This window comes from Rousettus aegyptiacus, unplaced genomic scaffold, assembly GCF_014176215.1.
Source record: "Rousettus aegyptiacus isolate mRouAeg1 unplaced genomic scaffold, mRouAeg1.p scaffold_m13_p_18, whole genome shotgun sequence".
Taxonomy (NCBI): Eukaryota; Metazoa; Chordata; class Mammalia; order Chiroptera; family Pteropodidae; genus Rousettus; species Rousettus aegyptiacus.
The window spans coordinates 792814-805873 of NW_023416293.1; the positions used below are offsets into that span (position 1 = coordinate 792814).

General features: G+C 45.5%; 1 protein-coding gene across 6 annotated transcripts in view; it reads left to right on the plus strand.

Annotated features, from left to right (window-relative positions):
* SDCCAG8 (SHH signaling and ciliogenesis regulator SDCCAG8) overlaps positions 1-13060 on the plus strand; it is a 198378-nt gene that overhangs the window by 152409 nt on the left and 32909 nt on the right. The gene's annotated exons all lie outside the window — the stretch shown is intronic.

A 13060-nucleotide genomic window follows, 5' to 3' on the forward strand; every position in this document is an offset into this window, starting at 1 on the left:
TAATAGTATTAAAGAATTATTGTTAAGTTGCAAATTTTGTAAGAGGTTTTTTTTGTAATCAGCTCAGTTTGACAGTTTACATAATGCTCGTGGTTTCTTCTGCAATGTAGGTAAAGGCGGTCATGTGCAATTGAGGCTGGGGAATAGCTTTTCTTCTTTCACGTCACCAGGCAGAACAGCCTTTGGAAAAGAGATCATTTCTTGTTCAAAACAAATTTATTTCTGTATCTCTCCCACTTTAAAATACTCGTTTTTGTGACCCGTGTCTGGAAGTGCTCCCGTTTTTCCACATGGCCCGTAAAACACAGTGTTAGTGTTGCATTTCATAGTTCTTATTGTGCATGAGGCCACTGGGTGCCCTGCATGGTGAGCTGCCTGGGTCACAGACTCCTGGACTCCTTTCTGCTTTTTTGCCGAGAGCAGGGAGGCCGCGAGACGGCAGACGGGGAAGCCAGGTGGCCCGCGTGGCCCTTTTCCCGCAGGTCCTCGCTCCCATCCTGGGAGTCTCAGCGTCCCCACTTCAGGATGGAGAGTGAATGCCCCCAAAGAGAGGTGTTTGGGCCTGATCTCTGGAGAGCTCACAGGAGAACTGCCTTCTGGGTAGGATTGGGGGGGCCGGGTGGAGGCGGGGCTAACAGGGGATCTGAGCTCTCGAGCCCCCTGTTCCAGTCAGTGCCCTCCTCTTGTCCTGTCGTAAATGCTCCTAGTTTCACCACATGGGGCGCTGTATTGGTGGCATTTTATGTCCTTCTCTCTTATTAGACTGAAGTCCTCAGTGTGACCCGTGTGTCCTCAGTCTCAGACGTCCCACCAGATAAAGCCTGTGTTGAATTCATGAATAATTCTCCAGGAACTGAAATTGTCTTTAACTTAAAAGCTGTTAGCTAGTGGTTAGGATTAATATTTGCTGATTCCATATGTCTTCAGGTCTTTCGACCAGACCGTCAGGATTTGAGCTCACTTGGCTTTATTAATTATTTTCAACCCCTTTAAGCTACAGTACAGTTTGATCCATTCAAAAATAGTCAAAAGCGACTGAATTGCTATTACATGATTGGCACCGCGGGCCATGGATAGAGAAGCCATGGAGAGTCCCATGCGGTAAAGAGTTTCCGACACAGACGCGTGTAGCAGCACCGAGTCACGGATGAGAGTCACGGATGGGAGTCGCGTCCAGCCTGGAAGACGTGGGGGAAGCTTTTGGGAGAGAGGGGTGCTAGAACTCAACTTTAGAGGCTCCGCAAGGCTAGGCAGAGGGGAGAACTGGAGGAAAGATCTGGAAAGGGAAGAGTGGGCACACGAAGGTCGGCCAGGGCGGGGAAGGCGGGAAGCGGGGACGCAGCGGCGGAGACCTGCAGGAGCTCCGCCCTGCGGGGACCGGGAGCCAATGAAGGGTTTCAGCAGGAGCCAGTAGCAGGTGCGCATTTCAGACAGCTCGCTCTGCTGGCGGCGGGCGTGCAGGATGGATTTTAAGGGAGCCGGACAGGGAAACTAGATCTGAAATGATGAGTGCTTAGCAGCGCGATGAAGAGGAGATGGGCTGGAGAACTGCTGAGTAGGTAGAACTGGCCAGCGATTGATGGGATATGACAAGTGAGGTCATTCTCCCCCCGCCCCGCTGCTGTTAGTGCCTGTTTCTTTCATCTAAATCCCAGTGATATTTTTTATATCTCTGGGAATGAACCTGCAAAGTACCTTTAAAGCCAGTGGTTTTAAAACGGTATTTGTTGGGCATATCTTTGTTCGGTTTAGGTTTTCCCTAAAGCAAATCTCCATTTTTATTTTCAAATTTAAGTACCATTTATTTTTATGACCGTTTAAACTAGATTTGTAGTTTTTACAATAAGTATTTTAAATCCCAAGAGATGAGTATCAAGAATTGTATCAGAAGAGAGATTGTGATTGAGTTAAGTCTGTTAAACATCGCCAGTGGGTAGAGATGTTTAACAAACTCCCAGCCAGGCTGCCCGGACCCCACCACCCACAATGCACTTACCTTACGCCTAGCACTGTCCTTGGTACTAGCAAGAGCCCTCCCTTACGCCGGACGCCTAAATAGATAATCAAACCGTGTAATAAGTACAGTGTCACTTCTCTTTGGCCAGTTTTGCTTCTTATTATGACTTCAGGCAGTAAGATTATTTCTAGGAGAAGAACATTGAAAATAATCCCCTCCAAATATTAATCAAAATATCCAACATTGAGAGATTAGTTACGTAAACAAGATACATAAATTCCCTACAATGGAATTCTAAAATTCTAATAGAATTACTTGTTGGAAGAAAAATGTTTATCGATATGATGGATGTTCAAAGTATGTATCTAAGGGAAATAGGATAAAACTAGCGTATATTATACATTTCAATTTTTTTGTAAAAGATAGATATATAGAAATAGATATGCGCCCAGAATATTTTATCTTCTTTACACTTCAACTTCTGTGTCCCACACATGTAGACTCGCATTTTTCCCAGAGCCCACTCGTATGTGGAACTGAGCATCTCCTTGAGTTTTCGAGAAGACTTCACATGCACGACAGCCCTGCTGATCAGCAGAGCTCTGCACCAGTGACATGATTCGAGGATGGAGAGCCTTCATGCTACACGCCCCTCAGAAACAGTGCAACAGTCTCTAGTGAGACTTTCACTCTGGAACTTTTAATCTCTCTCCTGCTCCTCCTCTCCCCAGAACTTACTTTGACTATCTCATGGGGACCTCAAATTCCTTACCCCTCTATTATGCAAATTAATCCAACTCTGCCCCAGCTCTTGCCTCAAATGTACTTAACATTCAAACAAGCCTGGATCTCAAGTAAAAAGTAAATTGTACATTGCAACCTTGTACACACACACACACACACACACACACACACACACAGAGGAAGCTTACTAAAACAATACTAGCTTCACGGACAGTGCAGTTGATGTTTTCTATTTTGGGACTAGTGTCATGACCCGGAGTTTGAAAAGCTGCCAGAGAGGTCCATTCACTGTCTACCGTGCTTCAGCATGCCCCTGGGATCTTCCTTCTCAGATTATCAAACTGTTTCTTCCAAACCTCTCGTGAATAATTTTCTCCATCTCGTTACACACCTGTGTGTGCCCATATGCAAGTGCACACGCACACACACACATACATGCACACACACATGCACACACACCCCGGGACAGGCACCAGAAAGACAAGAATGTATGTAATACATTCTCTGTCTCTAGGCAATGGGGTTGTTGGTGTGTTTTCTTCCTTCACATTTTCTAATAATTTCTAAGTTTTCTGCACTGAGCATGTGTTACTTTTGTAAAAAGAAATGTAAACAGTAAAAAAAAAAAAGAGAGAGAGAGAGAGAAGAGAAAAGAAAACAGGCCCGGCTCAGGTTCCGCCTGTGCCTCTCGTCAGAAGCCTTCCCTGACTCAGCCCTTCCGAGGCGGCGAGATCCCTCCATCTGCTTTTCCGTTTCGCCCTTTTGCTTTCTCTTGCCCATCAGTCATACCGCTGCCTATAACGGTCTGGCTGTAGCACGTTTCCTCCTACTTCTCAGACCCTCCTTCTGCTCGGTTCACCCGCGTCATAGACCATTTCTCCCGTCTCTGCACTGAGCTTCTGAAACTGAAATCCATACATGGGCTGTGAATCTTCAGAAAATGTATGCAAAATTTCACGTGCATGCATTTCTTTTCTGGGAAGCCGATCCAGTTCTTTTTGGAATGCCTTCCTTGTGCTTGGCAAGGTTCTAGATCCGAGCTTTCATCAGACTCTCAAAACCTTGAAGAATTCCTGTTCTCTGCACTTACCCTGTTTGTTTTTTCCTTGTCTGTCTCGCTCATCACGAATTTCCCACTGCCCAGAACAATGCCTGACATCTAGAAGGCACTCGACAAGTGTGACGTTTTGAGTATTAGGCATTGCGAGGTTGAAGAGACATTTATTATCCCCATTTTTCAAAGCTGATTAAATATCACAATGTTACTGCAGGAAGCAGGAAGTATGTAAAGCATCCTAAGACTGGGAACTCAAACGGGGTTACACTGGTCTCGAAGCAGAGTTTGTTTTGGCACCAGCGTGGGCATCTGTCTCCTTGTCTCGTAGGCTGGACAGGTGGGCACTTGGGCCATTTTTTACTCTAAATTACACGCTTCTTGGCCAACTCGAGGCCCCAGGCCTGGTCAGCAGGGTCAGCACAGCGTCAAAGGCCAGGTCTCCTGACACTTGGGCTGGAGCATGTGCAGCACCCTCGAGTCCGAGTTTCCCCTCGGCTTCACTTACGACAGTTCCTTTTGTTTTTGGAGGTAGTTGTTCCATGGAAACCAGACAGGGTGTCGTTTAAATAGTAGGCTGATGTCTCAATGCAACATATTGGCCCACTGAGCTCTCTGAGAGTGTGAATCACAAACCCGCCTCTGTACAATTGACATAGTGCGAATGTTCTGGACGTAAGAAAATCCTGTTAAGAATGATCAGGTTAGCTCATTTTGCCATCAATCGTCTTTTAAAATGTTAAGCTGGTAGAATAACTGCCGTTCCTGGCTAAGTAGATTCTCTCAACTACAGCAAAATATGTTTTTTAAATCAGGTAATTCAGTCTCTAACCCAAATTGTATCTGGTTTATTTTCTTCAGACTATATCTATCACTGGAACTGTGTGTTTAAAGTTCAGCGTCGTGTGCGGTATTCCTGTGATAATTTCAGTACATAAAATAAGATGTTTACAAAAGCCAACCTGAGACCGATACTCTCCAGCAGTTTAGCAGCAAATTTCTACTCTGGGTATTTAACAATAATTGGGATCTTTCTATTGGCTTTGCATAAACTCAGATTAGTAGTAAAAGCTAAGTACCAGCCCATTTGGCAAACTCTTACACTTCAAGCAGCCACAAATTTGCTTCTGATTGTGCTTTTCTTCGCACCTAGCTCAGATTTTTGCCTGATGCTTTTTTAAATCCTCTAATTTGCATACTGTGGTAAATTTAAAATGAGAACAGATGAATGCTGCTAAACTTTTCTATTTCACTGATGAATATGGTATTTTGCTTCAACTATCTCGCTGTTATATATTCATTGACCTTTAAAACATGAAATAGATATTTCTTTTCCCGTGCAGGGTGCAAGATGGATTATTAGTATTGTCTTTCCTCTGAGACAGTGAGTCTGAGGCCCAGAGGCCGAGCGGAGCTCGTGGGAACTAATTGTAAAGGGGCTAAAATTCAGAGCTTCCGGTTCACAGGCTCACACCTAGTCATCCGGACCGAGGGGCCTCACGTGTGGTTTTGGGGCACTGTGGGAGGTGATGCACCCCCTCTAAAGGCATTTCTCCTTGCCCTGCAGTCCTGGCGTACCACAGCTATGCTATGTCATTGTGCCTTTGGGGAGTGTTAGAACGAGTATTTTAAGTACGTAGGAAAAGGCGTAGTGTGTTTTGAGTGGCTGGTATGGATCTGGCTTCAGCTCAGTGTAACGCGTTATCTCACTTGTTATTATTGATAATAATAATTTCATTCTCCAAAGGCGCAGAGTGAGTCTTGGAGAGGTATCAAGGAAAAACCAGAGCCTGACAGGAGTTGAAGTGGTAGAATTAAAGTTTAGTCAAGAACCATTGCAGTCGGGAGAGACACCTCAGTGTGTGTAGAACAGGGCTCAGTTCCAAAGACGGCGGGGAAGAGCGGCGTGTACAGCCAAGGAGCAGGGCTGGCGGGGTGATCGGCGGAGAGACAGCTCCTAAGAAGAAACGCCGAGTTCTGGGGTGTCCTGGCTAAACCGACCTCATAGGGTTCTTCCAGAAGGCAGGCCAAAGTCAGCAGGTGTCACCCGGGAATGGTGAAGGATACGGGATTTTGATCAGATTTGTAGGTTGATCAGATATCTGGGATGGGGGATTTTCTGTAAACTGACGAGATTCTTGCTGAAATTGGGTGGACGCTGAAGCCCAAGCTCAGAGCCGAGTGGGGAAGAGGGCCGGGAGGAAGCTGACTGGGTTTGGTCAAGGAGAGCGTCTTTGTCAGAGGCGAAGTTATTAAATAATGAGATTTCTAAAACCCGTGGCCCTTCAGGGACCCGCACGGTCTTCCTGGTCACGCGGACCCATGTCCCCACTGCATGCGAGCAGCTTGGGAGGACAGCTCTTTCCTTGCTCCTGCATCTTGCGTGGTGAGCGACAGGGCACTTCCGCCGTTCATCTGGTCAGGGTGTCTGTAAACACAGCAAGTGGCCGCCCACTGTGCCAGGCGTCCGGGCGGGTCACCGAGGGCTCCCCGGGAAGGCCGAAGTGACGTGAATAGACTCCGCCTTCACATGACTTCATAAGAGTGTTCGTTTTCGTTTCGATCATCAAAATCAATATCAACTTTAAAGCGATATACACTATGATAAAAACGACATCATTTCTAAGACAAGAGAAATCTAGGACACGTCTTTAAAGAAAAGTACAATTTTAAAAGAAGGGAATCTTTCTATTTCAGAATAAAAGAAAGAAAAGTTTTTAAAACTATAGCAAAACAATTCCTAGGGAAGTTTTATTTTTCCCCTAACATGACAAAGTGGGCCAACCGCTGAACGGTTCATCGCTTTGCTTCTGTCTGTCTTGATCATACTCAGTTCTGCTGAGAGACTGGAGGCTCCGAATTTTAATAAATGACCCTAATTCAAAACGTCTTACTCCAGATTTGGCTTGATAGAAAGCCACGCTGTTGTCATTATAATTCACTTTAGACAAACTTAATATATTAAATCCAAATTTAAAAAGTAGATTAGTTAAGTGGTCATTCTTCACTTAACAACATAATTCATCGTAGTAAGCTCCCCTTGTAATGCTTACAAATGTGCTTTGGTTTCTTAGAACCCTCTCTTTGCGCCACATTTCAAAGGCAAAGTACATTTGATAATGTCACCCGACAAACCAGCAGTTTCAAATTCATCACAATATTTGGTTGGACACTGTCCTGGGCCCTGAGGAAACAAAACAATGGGTCAGAATGGTCTTCGCGCTCTAGGCTCAGGCTCCCAGAGCATGAACCAGGGCCTCGGGGCGATCTCTGCGCCGGGGGCTCCGCTCAGGCCTCGCCCTCTGGCCTTCGTCTTCCTAAGGTTTCTGTCTCCTCCGCCTGCTCGTCCCTGAGACGAGCCAGGTGCGGGCAGGTTTGCCCGCGTGGAAAGCGCTTCTCCTGGCCGGTCTCCTCGGTGTGTTTCACCGAGAGGGAACGGCTGCCATCAGTCGGTCTGAGAAGAGTGGTCAGGTCCTGCTGTCATCCTGAATCGTGCCCTGGCCAGTGGGGAAATGTCCTGAGTGACTCGGCGGCTGGCCGGGGCATGCACGCGACACAAAGTCGTGGGCCCTTCAAGTGATTCGAAGCTGAAAGCTACGGGGCATTTCAGGGTTCGTTTGACGAACCCGCGGAAATATAGTTCGGCGACAAATTTGGGGATACAGTGGCAACATAAACAGTATTTTTTAAACAATGGATGCCTCCAGTTGTAATGAAACTAATACGATAGAATCTGCTTAGAGAAAATGATAGAAGAGATTCGAATGAGCTGTTAGTTGTACCTGTAATTGTTTTCATGCAAATGCATAAGAAAAAACAATTTTATTTTTCCATCTATATGCCAAGGTCATAATGGAACATTTCCAGCATTTAAAAAAAAGGGGGAGGGGGCAGGGGACGTAGTTTACTTATTTGTTTGTGGCAGTGGGGGAGGTTATTTTCTTTCTGTTTTAAGGGGGGGGGGGTCTTCCACCATTACTTCCCCTCCTTTTGTGCTTTTCCTGGACACTTTGATCTTATTGAACTTTTACTGTCAGATTAGGCTGGAACAGCTGGAATCAGCTTGAAAATCTTTGGGTAGATACTATATTTTTAATAGATGTCAAATATACTCACCACACTGTCTTTTAAAGAACATTTGTTTTTTTAAGGGTCTTTGTACATTCATCTGGGGGGAAAAGCAACCAAATCCACTTTATTTAAATTCCAAATTCGAGGGGAGCAGATTGTCACAGAACATACAGCAGTGAACTTCCAAAAATGAAAACCGGCAGAGGAACCACACATGCTGGAAACATCAACGCTTTGGGAGCAATGAACGGACCTTCTATTCTTTTTGGTCAGATGCGTCTTGCTGTGTAACAGCTTATGGATTATTTTGCAGTTTTTCTTTGTGAAAAGGATCGTAGAAATACTCAAATTCAGTGTGTGCATATTCTTCTGTTGATCTTGAGGACACGAAAGAAATTTTATTTCCAGTGTCACATCAACAGTGGAAATTATCACAAAACTAAAAATGTATTTAAATATCCACATTGTTTAATAGTCGGTTTTGGATCTAAGACAGAGTTCTTTCCTTTTAAGTTGATCATTTATAGTTGGTCATTTTCAATGCAATAAAATTTTAATAGAAAATATAGGCAAAGAATCTACCCTTTAAGTAAAAATGTATTTGCTTCGCTCGGCCTATCAGTTTCCCTCTGTGCAGTAGCTTCCCCATGCTTGACGGGCATCCCACACGAGGAACAGTTTTCTGAATGTCGTGTGTGTATTTCTGAACTTGCTGCGGGTGGCCGTCCTTGTGCACGTGCGACATTTATAATGCTGTCGATGGTCGGTGTCAAAGGACAGTTCCGAGTCCAGGTTTTCATTACTTTCAAGAAGCTTTTGTCCTTAACACATCGAAATTGATTCTTAAAAGAGAGACCATGCTTCCGTAATTGCAGCCTCAGGCGTGCTTTATAAACTTTGCTTGGCACCCCTCAACCCCTCTGTGAAGCAGTTATTGGGGGTGGTCGTTATCAGTCACCACGTGAGGAAACCACGAGACAGCGATTTTGTCGACTTGCACTGAGACAGCACTGCTGCTAGACCGTGGCTATGTTTTCTTCTCTCTGGCTGCAGTGCCCAGGGTGTCTCTCTCTGTCGGAAATACGATTCCCACGTATCCTGGTGTGGATGGAGATCTCCCTGGAGGCCCTTCAGGGTCCATGTCTAAACGAAGGCTCGGGAGGCACAAGACAAAGATCTGCTTGATCTTGACCTTTGTGTGGTCTGGACAAGTTACTGCGTTTGGGAGCATACTTACTGCGAAGAAGTCCGACCATTCAGCAAAGGGACAACGTTAAGATCTTTGCTGTAGGAGGAGTTTATCCTCACCTGGACCTCCGCGGCCCGGGACGCGCCTCTGCTCTCGCTTTGTGCTTCAGGGCCTCTTCATCCCCCAGTTTCCATAGTTTGACAGCCTTTGAACATCGTATTAAACCTTCTGCCGCCATGTACAAATCCTTACAATAATATTAATTACTGTATAGTATATAGAAACATGTAATAAATGACAGTAATATCATTACGAGCATTATCATTACTATAGCAGCAGCTAATTTTGGATAGTGCTTTCCTATGAACTAGACATTGTTTCCTTTTCCAAGCACTTACCTTTATTCACGCATTTAATTCTTATAACAACCCTAAGGGTGTGTACTAGCGTTATAGGCTTGTTACCGACGAGGTTCACGGTCACCCAGCTGGTACATGACAGAGGCAGAACGTGAACCCGGGCAGTGTTGCCCCCATCTCTTTGAAGAGAGGACAGTAACATGAGGAATTTTGGAAATAGTTTGGGTCCCCTACAGGCAATTTTTAAAAAAAGTTCTACTATAGTCACAGTAAGATATGGCGTCATTTTACGTTCTCATTATCTGTGCTTTCTGAGCCGTCTTCCTGCCATCGAACTGTTCCTGTTGTCCCACAAGGCGCACCTGATCAGTTTCCGAATCGAATCCCGACACACGCGCCTTGCGTTTCTTTGCTTCACGTATCCATGCCTTGCACACACTTCTCAAGCATCAGTATCCTCTAAGTGTGGAAATCTTTATCAATGGAATCAAGTATGGTAGAGAAAGTAAAATATTAAGTTTCGAAGACATTCACATGACATTAAATTGAAGCGAGATTGATGAATAGTGAGAAGCAAATGAAGAGAAGCGATCATTTGAAATAAGAGAATGGCAGGAAGGTCAGTTCAGTACCAGCTTTGCTTTCCGTGGTAACATGCGTTGCTTCCTAGTTGTCTGTCGACAGTGTATTCTGACGTTGCATTAGGTGCTCAACCACAGCCTCCAAGGTTTACCCCAGTTTACAGACATGGAAACTGAGGCTCGGGAGAAGGAGCTGTGACCACGGTGGCACAGTCCTTAAGAGGTGAAGCTGGACTTTAAACAGCTGTGCGTGACCCAGAGCCTGCGAGTCGCTACAGCGCCTCCCTGTTGTCCCGCCTGTAAACAGAAACTGGTCCCGTGGGCCTCAGAAAACCCGCGAATGTTGGGGGACTCGTTAAGATGCAGTCAGTGGGAAGAGAGAGGACTGAGAAGTGTTGCCAGGAATGAAAGTTGCTGGAAACTTAGAGTGTTATAAAAAGGCTAAAGGGGAAAATAGTTTACATAAAAAGAAATGAAATGGACAGCCTTTCAAAAGAGTGGGAATAGTTACGGTCAAATACTTAGGAAGCGAATTAGTTTCTAATCGGTTTGCACATACTTTTGAGTATGTTGATGCTTTTCATCTATTACCACTCAGCGGTGATGTGGTAATTTCACACTTTGTAGGAAAGCTTTGTACCACCAACATCACTGTCACTCCAGGGCTTCTTATATACATGCCACATTTTGTTTGCTTCTGTTTTAGGCTTTCTCTGCCTTTTTTTCTTCTGTTACCATAGCAGTATTGAAGCTACTGATCACCAGTGTGGCACACGTTAGATTTGTAAAAAATCTGTTCAGCAGAGCAATTTATCAGGTGTTATTAATGTGCACATATTACAAAAAAAAAAAATTGAGGGGTCATCCAATATAGAGACCTCTATTTAAGGTAATTTATAAAGGGCATAATTTTTTTCACAAAATGCATGGTTCCCTATTTCAAACGCGTTTGTGTAGTGAACACTGCTTTGTATAGGAGGGTCTCGAGGCTTTGCAGTTGCACATTTGTTAGTTTTCCCTGAGCTATGGGCGAGAATGGAATCAGTGGCAGCCAGGGACGGTCACTTGGAGCGAGCCTAACTTGCAAAGCCATTGATCACCACCTCGACAGTGTGTAAACTGGAACTGTCACCTTCTCAGAAAGTTGAAGCAGATCAGTCTTAAAGAGCATCTGACTGGACTTGTTACTCCAGGCTAAGGTGAGTCGGAGGATAACTGGCCCAGCCCTCCGCTCCCGTGAGCTGCAGGTTCTGCAGGTCCACTCATTTGGGGCCAAGTGTGAATGATGCACATTCATTAATTAAAAAAATAAATAAAAAAAATAAGTGAGTGGAAAAGCTGGAGGTGGGCGCTTACTCAGCTTTCAATAGCGTCATGGTCACACAAATAAGCTCCCAGCTTCCGGTCTCCCTGAATAGTTTTTCCTCCTTTTTCACATCCACGGGGACGCCCACCAGCAGATTCCCGGGCTCACGCGTGTCTCAGGGGCTCGGGGTCCGCGGCCCTTCGGCCTGTGCCCTCGGCGCACCTGAGGACGCCAGAACTCCAGCGGCACACTGCCTGTTGCATCTCCTTGCTTAATTATTATACCTACTCAATGCCACTTAGAACATTGTCAGCTGTTGAGAAAAGGTAATTATCACTCGTCAAATGAAAAACACTTTTTTGGCTGCTTACAGATACAGATTTTACTGGTACCTTGATACATAATGAAGCCTGATAGCAAAACTTTTGCTTGTCTCTTCTTCGAGCCACAGCTGTTTCCCTGCTAAATTCATCCCATCTGTCTTCCCTTCCGTAAAGCTGTAGGCAGTATAGCATAAGTACAGAAGCAGTTCAGTGCTATTTTGGATAAACATAGCTGAAATTTGAATCTTTGCCATTTGCGATGCACACATTTTGTTTTACTGCTGTAAAGAGAGCTGTCAAAATACAACTACATGGATAATTTACTAAAATACAGTCAAATATAAGGTTGATCGAAGAGAGAGTGCGTCGGGTCAGTCCGACTATTCCAGCACGTGCTCCGAGAGGCGCCCCTGGCCGCGTGGCCCCCCTGGCTGGGGAGAGGGGAACCCGAAGTCTTCGTTGTGATCCCACAGTGTGGTTTCCAAGAGTCACCCGCTTCTCGTAACCATCGGTGGCGTGGCTCGTGTAGTCTCCGAGACACTTTAGAAGTCCACTTTCTAAGTCTCCGAGAAATCTTTGCACTAATGGACAACGTCTTCTCTTTCTTGGCACATACAGTTAGGTCTGAGCGACGTTATCACTGGACGGTATTTTGAAACGTATCACATCGAAACCTTTGTTACCAGTGAGACAGCCTGGTTCTCTCCACCCCGGTCCTTACGTCCGGGTTACCATTGCCTATAAACATACCATTGTGCATTTTTTAAGCAATAATACACAGTGCTCTAGAGTCAACGGAGAAGTTTTCTTGAATGAACTCCTCTTCTGAATTCTGAGCCCACCCATTCACACCTGGACCTTCCCCCTCCGGGGCAGTTCCTGCTTCCTTTTTCCCATGTGCAAAGGTCTTTTCTAGGCAGACATGGGTTGTGATGTCTTTGAGGAGAGGGGCTGGTATCTAATACATTTTGGTGGCCCTTGTGGCCAGAGCTCGGAAAATGTTTTCGGACTTTTGTTTCAACAAAGGTAACTGAAACCCGTCGCCTTTGGACGGGACTATTAAGTGACTCCTTACTCCCAGGTTTGGCTTTGACTTGCCGCCTGCCCCCAGGGAGGACGTGCTCGTGGCTCGGCGCGGCCCCGTCTTTGCAGAGTTCCCGCAGGCGACCGGAGCGCGTCCTCGGCGCGCGGTCTCGTCCCTCTTGTTCTCCGCGGGTTCCCAGTTCTCAGTAGAAAAGACGTCGTAGGTTGTGTAGCAAATATTTGTCGAACAGATGAGTGAGCAAATAATAGCATAAATGAATATCGCATACTTTCATCATAATGCCTTAAAAGCCCTACCTCTTCGTCAGCTTTCTAGAAAAGACCGGCATCTGCAGCATGTATGGCGTTTGAACAACTTCAGTAGAATGACAGTGCCACCAGGTCCCCAGCTGCTGCCAAGGAAATTATTTTCCTAGAAAGTCCCCGAGGCCT